Source organism: Helianthus annuus, chromosome 16, assembly GCF_002127325.2.
Source record: "Helianthus annuus cultivar XRQ/B chromosome 16, HanXRQr2.0-SUNRISE, whole genome shotgun sequence".
Classification (NCBI taxonomy): domain Eukaryota; kingdom Viridiplantae; phylum Streptophyta; class Magnoliopsida; order Asterales; family Asteraceae; genus Helianthus; species Helianthus annuus.
Window position 1 is genome coordinate 53178063 of NC_035448.2, and position 9707 is coordinate 53187769.

The 9707-nt window shown below is 37.9% G+C and overlaps 1 pseudogene; it reads right to left on the bottom strand.

Annotated features, from left to right (window-relative positions):
- Positions 1-1144: 1144 nt before the first annotated feature.
- Positions 1145-6195, bottom strand: LOC110932293 (annotated as a pseudogene).
- Positions 6196-9707: the final 3512 nt, after the last annotated feature.

The window sequence follows — 9707 nt, forward strand, 5'->3', positions numbered from 1 at the left end:
GCCTCAGGTTGAGAATAGGATAGAAAAGAGACTAGTAGAGGTTAGGCCGTCTCCACTTATCGATTATTCATATGTACCTTATCTCGCCCGCCTTAAGCAACAAAAGTATGCTAAGGAGTACGGAAATTTCCTCGACATGTTCACACAGCTCAAAATCAATGTTCCATTCATCGAGGCCCTCCAGCACATGCTTAAATATACCAAGTTTTTGAAAGATCTTCTTAAACGAAAGGACAAGCTGGGGGAGATCTCGAACATTCCACTGACCGGGGGGTGTTCCGCGGTTGTCTTGAACAAATTACTAGAAAAACTCACCAACCCCGGTGTCTTCACCATTCCGTCCATGTAACCCCAATCTCCCTCTTCTCCATACCCTTCATCCCACTCATTGCCCCTAGCCCGGTTTTCCTCTTGATCAAACATAACACCCAAGAGGTTCGGGTGTGGTACTTGAGGCTGTCGATTTACAGCCCGCAACGAATTGGGCTGTGGTGGCAATCATCTTTCTAATTAGTAAAACGGTCCACCTATCGCATGAAACTCTCCAGCTGGAGCAGGTATTGGTTGGTTGGTTGTGTTCGGTTGCGGTGCTATGGGTTTGTTGAGTTTGAGATTGGGTTTGGGTTCGATTTTGTGACTCAGTTGAAAACGGGGGTGGTAGCATCTCAGGAAGTGGTTCTTGTTGTGACGGTTGCTGATTCGGATTTTGTTGATTTTCTAAAGGATTCATTGTGGAAATTGGTGCTTTTCCTCGCACGGCTGAACGAAGCAATAAGTTCTGTCTAGCGGTCTTTTCGATTTCGGGGTCGAAAAGAAGTGGTGACAAGTTCCTTGAAAACCTGGTATGCATGCAATTAAAGATCACCTGCATACAAGCAGACAAGAAACAACGCGTAATACCGAACGAAACAAAAATAAACAAAAATAAGTATTTTTGGGTTTTTAGATTTTTTCAGAAAGCAATAAAAAACAATTAATTAAACTAACACTAAGCGCCCGAATTCCCTGGCAACGGCGCCATTTTGATGACCGTCGTTAAGGTCAATCAAAAACCTAAATAAACTATATAGATAGCGTAACTAGGGTATCGTATCCACGGGGAATTTGTGGTCAGTGTAACAATTTTACTAATAACTAAAATTACCTAGATTGGAGCTTCTGTACCTTCTTCATTCACCTCCACAACAGATTTATGGATGACGCTCGAAACATAAAGGTTTGGTGAGTCCACTATTTCGGTGATTCGAGGTCCAAACTCGAAAGGGAGTTTAAGGCCTAATTTCTTCAACATATCAGAAGCTTCAAACCCGAATTCTATCTTAAATTTTGGTATAAAAAACTCCCCGACTCTTACCTTTTCTCGTGGAATGTGATGGTCAAAAAAGTTGGGTATGGAACCGATTTTATTTATTAAAGACGGAAGCCCGTCTTTTGCATCACTGTGGTAAAACTACATTGTGAACTTACGCTTATCTGGACCTTGAGAATAAGGAAGACCCAATACTTTGAAATCATCATATTCATGTACGAATTGATTTTCGTAGTTGGTCATAAAGGGAACTTTAACTTTATTGCCATTGAGGAGGTGAAAGTCACCTTCTTCAGTCAATGAGGTTTCAAACGGTTGAGTCCATGTTCCCTTGAAGTAGATAGCATTTGCAAGGATGAGCATTGTGCCATCAGTAACTTCTTTATCAGTAATGACTTCCTTAATAACGCCATGTGTTTGCTCTTTGGCCCATGAATTCACTTCATCGGCTACCTCGTCTGCCTTCATTAAACCAAAAATAAAAGAGTACATACTCAATAATATATTAGCATAATATAAAAAAAAAGTTTAATAGCTTTAGTAACGATCTAAGCCTCGTTTGTGAACAAAATAACCAAGATTGATATCAAACAATACCTAAAAAAACTCTACTAATATATTGAGTTAACGCTGTTTGAGACGGATGGGATGGCGGAAAAAATGAGCCATTGTTGGACTTCTCTGAGTACGTAAGCAAGGAATAAGAAGAAAAATATGCAGGGTAACAAAATCCAACTTTCAAACACAAACCCCCTAATTTTTCAGTATCAAATTCTTGATTAGATGACAAACCCACCTCCTAAAATCCAAGAATCAGGTTAAATCCAAAACCCTTTTCGAATTAGGGCTAAAGACACTAAACCCATCAATAAAAATCGGATTTTTAGGGTTCTTGAACAAGAAATCAATAGTGAAATCATACAATATGTAATGGTGAAAATAGAAAATGAAGATTACAAACCCATCAACTAAAGATCCAGATATTAAAAACTCATCTTGATTTTATCAACAGAACTCTATTTGATTACAAACACAAACAAAGGGGCCCACCGGATTTGCTTCGTCGCCAACGTCCAGATGCTGCCGCTGAGGACGGGACGGGAGGGGGGCGACGTGGGGTGCCGGCGTCGCCGGAGCTCGACGGGGTGGGGGACGTTCCCCATACCCTACAGCCTTACTTTGTTAGAGCATCCCCAATAAGGGGTTTTTTTTGATGTTTTTATTGTGCCAAGTTGCCATTGCCCCATCAATCACACACATTCTCTCTCTTGCCCCATATTATCATCCAAAAGCAACACTCTCTCTCATCTCCCCTCTTTCCTCCTTCCCTCTCACAACACCTTTCTCTCTCTCTTCAAATACATGTTTTTCCCTACATACACCACCACACCTTCTCTCCTCCACCTCACACCCTCTATCATCCACTTCACCTTTCTCTCTCCTTAAAAACATCAACATCCATCCTATTGTGGATGCTCTTAGGATTGTTACTTAGACCACACCAGATCAAATCCTCACATAAGCACAAATGAGATTTAATTATAAAACGAGACGGTTGAGAAGGTCAGAAAAAACTCACCAAACGTATATGTAAGTAACCAAGTCGCTTTTTTACGTGGAATCACGTTTGCACCCAATAACGATCCTCTCAAACTCAAGTGACTTGTTCATATAAATAAATATAAATTACATCACAACTGAGTATAGTTGTTTAAAATCTAAAAATATTACTTAAGCTTGATCAATTTAATAACTAAAGTTCAAGACCTTTAATATTCATCTTCTTGCAAAGTATTTATTTTTTGACAAAGAAAAAGCAGCTTTGATTATTTTATAAGTTGATAGGTGGTGATGTCTAATCCAAAAGCTCTGTCATCCAATAGTGAAAAGAATGCAAGGAATCTCCAAGTCTCTCTCTCTCTATATATTTATATGAAAGACAAATTATGTACAACCTTGTATAAAAAGGCAACAATGAGTAATGTTTTATAAAATATGGAATGTGTTTGAATAAATGTCGAAAATCATATAGACACACTTATAAGTCATTTGGATTTTCTTTAAAAAAAGAATATATTCGAGTGTTTCACATTTGACTCTCATATCAACTACCAAAAGTTTAGACCTCTCATATTAACTACCAAAATTTTAGACCTTTATAATGTTACTTACTAAATTATTAAAGATATAAATTTATAAATTATTTAAATTTATATTCTCTTCAAAAATTTAAATAAGTGTTTTTTTACCATAGATGACACAACAATTGGTCATGTGTAAAAATTGATTCTTTTCGAAACAAACCAACTCTACATAAAAATTGTTCTATACTTTTATTTCTTGTCATGGCAAAACATAAGGCGAGAGGAAACTGCCTTCTTTTCAATTTAAATGGAATCCTTCTATTTGGCGGTATTAAACGAAATCTATGGATAAACATTCAAGTGCCAGTATTACTTTCGGATAATATGAGTGCCTCAATAACCTGATCACCCAGTGATAGGACCTGTAGTCGAGTTCCATTACATAAACCATTCTTTCGATCAATATTTCTTGATAACGTCACTGGAACATTGACCTTTGGTAATTATCAATGATTTGCAAGCCTATTTTATATTCTATACTTAAACCCGTTTATTACACGAGTCTAATAACATTAAAAGTGTTTTCAAAGCACCGAAGTAAACCGGTTTTCAAATATCGGATTAACCTATTCTTTACCATTTTTATTATTATAATTTATTTAATAGATGTTTTAAACATATAGTAAAAAAATCATTTAAAAAAATAAGAATATGTTGTCACATTAACATTTTTGAAATTGTTTATTATAAGTAGAGTTGTTACTAATAACTAACTATATATTTTAGATAAGTCAAAAGTAAATAATCATTCTCTAAGTACATAATAAAATATTTGTTAGTATTAAGTTGTTAAGGATTTTTTTATTGTTTTGTATTATTAATAATAATAATAATAGTAAATTGAATGAAAGAATGCCATGTTTCATTAAGTAGGCTCTTGTTTTAGTATAAGAATGACATGTGACATTATTGATACTTTTTTATTAGTACTAGCAATAAGACCCGTGTTTCACGGGTCGTTTCTTAGAAAACCATGCATAATACATATTGACAGAACATACAGATATGTGTATAGATATTGTACCAAAACGTGTTATTTATTATAGCTAAAAGACAACTATAAGTAAATATAAAAGATATTTAACAAAGTTAATAAAAGATGTCTAACAAACTTAAAGTTTAGATTGTGCAAACACGAGTCGTTTTTTAGAAAACCATGCATAACAAAAATAAATGATGATTATAGTTATATTTATATAGACTTATAAATAAAATAAATAAATAAGTCAGTAAATACTTAAAGTTTAGAGTATAAAAACTTAAAGTTTAGATTGTGCTGAGTCTTGTTTTTCTTCCGTAAATGTCTGAAAAACCATTTTGATGATGAAATCTTCTTGAGCCTTGTATTATGTTGTTAATTCATCCATCTGCTTTTCTTTCCTTCTTTGATAAAGGATGCTAGCATGTGGGGCAGTGGGTCCCCTGATTGCCAATTTTTGTTGTTTGACTGGAACCACTGCTTCCGGATAATCAGGCTTTTTAGGAGCAGTGGGATCTCTCTTCCTTACCTCTTCCAACTTTTTGTAGGTAGCAAACACCTTTTCTTCTCTCCACCTTGTAACCTGGTTCCTTGACCCATAATCAGCAGTTATCAGCTCTTCTTTCATTCTTTTCAGTTTCAAGGTCCTTTCTGGTACATTTTTCTTGTAATTGGCCCAAACTAGAGGAGTTTGCTTTACCTTGTCTTGAATTATCTTTTGAATTCTGGCTGTCTCCTTTTGCAGTTCACTGATGGTCCATTCTTTATATTGATACTTTTCTGCCCTGTACTTCTTGTGTGCTATTATGTATTCAAGATAGTCATTTCTCATGCTTTCATCATCTTTTTCTGATAATTTCTGACAAAAGACTTTTGAAAATTGCTCTAAAGTTCTAACTTTGGTGAGCAGGTATTGATAATTTCTTTGAATCTCTTGGTCAGACTTTCCCTCTGTATCTCTTTTAGATATATCCTCTGCTTGTTGGGCTTTTATTTTGAGATATTCTTCTATATTTCTTGGCAAAGGATAACCTTAAACAGATGGGAGTTTCCTCTTTTCCGGATCATCTTTAGAGTAGAAGGATTTGATTTCCTCTCTGACTGCTGGAAGATCTAGAGGATATTGTATTCCTGCAGGGTCAATGGCAGTGTTTTGATTGAAGAGTTGAACTGAAGATAATGGAACAGGGTTTGGAATGGTGACAAGGGACAGTGGTTGTGTAGATGTTAGAGTTGGGGAAGTGTCATCTTCCAGTACAATGTCTGTTATCTTTCTCCTTTGTGCTTTGGAGAAGTTGGTGGTGTATTTGTGGGTTCAGTGGTAGTGATTGAAGTAGTTGGTATCTGACTAACAGCTGTTGAAACAACTGGTTTTTCAACCACTGTGGTCACTACAACAGTTGATGTGTCAACTGTTGTTTTCTGCTTTTTGGCAGCTGGTTTTTGTGGTGGTGATATTGTTTTTGGTATGATAGTGGATTGAGTGTGGGTTGATGTAGTAGTGATACAGCATGAGTTTTAACATCTGTTAGTTTGGAGGTTTGATGAGAGGAATTTTTGGGAATTTGAGGAGTTTGTTTGGTGGTTTTGGAAGGTGTGGTTTTGCGTTGGCTTACTTTTCTGGTAGGCTGTCTTCTTTTAGGTTTAGAAGTACCCTGCTCTTCTTTTTCCATCAAAACTTTCTTCTTATCCTCCTTAAACCTTTTAGACCCTTTCATGTTTGCCTTTAATGCAACAAATGCATTTTGAGCCTCATCAACCATTTTGGAACCATCTGGCCTTGGGATTTCTACCACAAGTTTGGACATTCGATCTGGTGGCATGTATAAACCATCTTCTTTTCCTTCTTCCCTTTAGTTTTCTCCCCCTTTTTGATATCATCAGGATTTTCAACATAGATGATTGAAGGAGGAGCACTGCCAGTAGTTTGAAGTAGATGAGCTTTAATGGCTTTGATATCTGCTTGTGTATCTTTGTACCTAGCTTCCATGACATTTCTGACCATTTGAAGTTGAACTTCATGCTGTTGATCTGCATATTGTCTTTGTTTGTGAAACAGAGGTTGAAACAGATGCCATAGCTTAGCAACGGATGGATCAGATGTTGCGGATGGTGCAGCAGTGGGTGTAGCCTTTTGAGCTTGTAACAACTGTTGCAGCATAGTTTTGATTTCTGCAACAGATGTGTCAAGTTTATCAACCCTCTCCGTCAATTCTTTGTACTTTAAACCATCACCCAAGTTAATGGAATCATTTGATTTCCCACCAGTGGTGGTTGTATCAGTGGTTGACTTAGGAAAAGTTTCCCAAAAATCATCCACTGATGCCCCTTGTTCTCGGTACTAGGGACTTCTTTCTTCAGCAGAGCTTACCATTTTAAGGTCACCAGCGTATAATGGAAACACACCAGTGGACACTATGGTTCCCAAAGAAGAAATTGCCTTCAAGGGAGTCTCACTAATGAAACTACTGTCTAGGTGTAAATCAGTGGGTTCAACACTAGCAGTAGCTGCTCCACTTGAACTACTGACAGGAATTACTTGTAATTCCTGCAGTGTAGCCTCCTCGACTGTTGGTGGGTTAACAGAGATAGAGACACCAGACTCAGTCACTTGTTGTGGTATATTCTCATTGATAGGTGATTGAGAAGAACTGATTTTTATCTGAGCTATATCAAGTGCATCCAACAGAGGTATCATTGATTGTGGTGTCCCTGTTGATACAACCTGATCCTTTTGAGAGGATGCAGGAGGAGTTTTAGGCTCAGGTTGAGATCTTTCTTCCATCTGCTGTGAGGAAGTAGCAGCAGTGGTTTCAAGTGACTTTTGTGTTGTCACAGGTGTTACCTCTGGGATCTCGTCTTCCACAGTCACCTTTTTGGTGGGTTTGGGGGGCTTTTGGATAGTTTTCTTTTTTTTCTTTTTGGTGATTTTTGGTGTGGGTTTCACAGATGGGGTTGTGATTCTGTGATCACCAGGAGCAGTGGGCTCAACAACAGGGGTCTGAGGAGCAGTTGTTGCTGCTAAATTCTGCTCAGGTACCTCTGTTTGGGTTTTTGAAGGTTTTGACAGCCTTGTGAATGTTTCAGAAGTTAGACTGTTTATGTGAATAGGATTTCCTTGGATAAGCACATGTGCATTATCCTTTGAAAATTTCTTTTGAAGATAAAAACTTAAAAACCTTGGAAACAATAAAAATGATTTTTTATTAACATACTTAACCATATCATTGAAAATTTCCTGAGAGTAGTTAAAATTTTCTTCAGCCATGATAGCATAGCCTAGGTATTGAATTTTCAGTGGTATTTCATTAAAAGCTATTGTTTTATTTGACACACACATCAGGAGGGTATGGAATAAAAACCTCGGAGCAGGAGGAAAACTGCCCTTTTCTAAAGTATCCTTTTTCATTTCTTCTTCATACCCTCTCTCAGTGAAATCAGCTTGGTACTCTGTTTTTGGGAAAGAGCTTTTACCTGTAAGATCATTGATTTCAAAAACCTCTTAAATGATTTGAGGTGTGATGACCACTGGAATTCCCCTTATTAATGAAGTAATAGCTAAGGTTTTTTGTCCTTAGTTTCAAGCTTTGCATTTTTCCAGAACTCTCGTTGGGTATCCACGTAGATGGTTTCATTGCAGGTCAACAAAGTTTTGTACTTTGAAGATGAAAGTGCATCAATCACAGAATGAAAACCTGTGTTTTCACTTGTTTTTGCAAGTGTACACACGTAGTTATGACGGATTTTGAATGGCAGATCCATGATAAATCAAAGGTAGTTAAGAACGAAGGAAGAAGATGAGTGATTTGAGAGAATTTGATAAAAATTGCTTTTGAAAGGAATTTTGAATTCGACTCGACAGTCAAAACCCTATTTGTGGTTTTGATCAGGGTTTTATAGGTGGAAAAAGTGAATGCTGAAGTTAACCGTGATAACATAAATAAGCGATAGCGCGATACACATAGTAAGCGATTGAGCGAGCACAAAATAAGCGATGGAGATTGCGAGATAGATTCCAGTGATAATGCGATTGCGAGCGTGTTGACCTTCGAAAAGTCTAGCGATTACACGCTTCGAGTTGCGATTGAGATTGTTACGCCTTGCGATGTAGTTTAGTATGTCGAAAATAGATTTAATATTATACTTGGTCTAATAACATTCAACTTGTGTGGCACCTTCTTCACAAAAGATTGGTTGGCCTGGCGAAGCACTTATATATAGGAAGTACCAGCGGCGTTTCCACCATGATTCAACCACACGCCTCTGCCCCGTGAGTAAGTGTCACACTGTGTCGACATGGTCAAGACGCTTATATATAGGAAGTACCAGCGGCGTATCCACCACGCTTAACCATGCTTTTAACGTTATGGCATCATTGAAACTCATTATGATCTTCGTGCACTAACCATAGTAATCCCGTGTGCACCCGTGATTAATTTGATCCTTGCACGTTTATCATATCTTATCTCAAGAACGCATCGTAGGGTAAAACACGTTATATAGTATATGGTGCTAGTATCTGGTCCGTGTGCGAGTGCGAGAGAATGAGAGATAAATAGGGTCCACATTGCGTCGAGAAATAGAGCAAGTTCGACATATAAAAGAAATTGACGGTGAAAATCGTAACATTACAACAATAGTAGACGCATAACTAATGTTGTTGTGGAGAACTTCTGCGGAGACTGCGATTGTTGCTGAAATTCCTCAAGTTTGCGGCCCCGTGCGGCAGTGCTGGGTAAGATGACCATACCAGTTGCAATTTACGCAAAAGCATCAGTTAGCTTCTGGCGGGTGATGATACGTACACATGAGACACATGGGATGAGTTCCGTTGTAGTCGCACTTCGAGTGAAATGGAATTGCTTGGAGGGGTTTTGGTTGCGACAGCTTAGTTGTTAAAGAGTTTGGGCTCCTGGTCTTTCGTTTGCGGCTGGACTGAGCTTCCTATAGCGATGTGTTATCATCGGAGGATTCGCCTGAGGAATTACTTGAAGAATCGTTAGAAGAATCGTCGGAAGAGTCGATGACGATTGCTTGATGAGCTCGTTTGATAGGATCCTTGGAGAAAAATCCGTCCAAGACTCGTTTGTCGTTGATTTCTGCGCCCAAGCGGTAGGTTTCTTCGATGGTAGCAGGTCTTGCAGCTTCGAGGAAATCGCCCACACATTCAGGCAAGCAGCGAATGTACTTTGTGATGGCTTTTTCTGAAGTGTTGACTTGACTTGGGCAGATTATGCTAAGCTGTTTGAACCTTGCGGTGTAACCAGTATTGTCA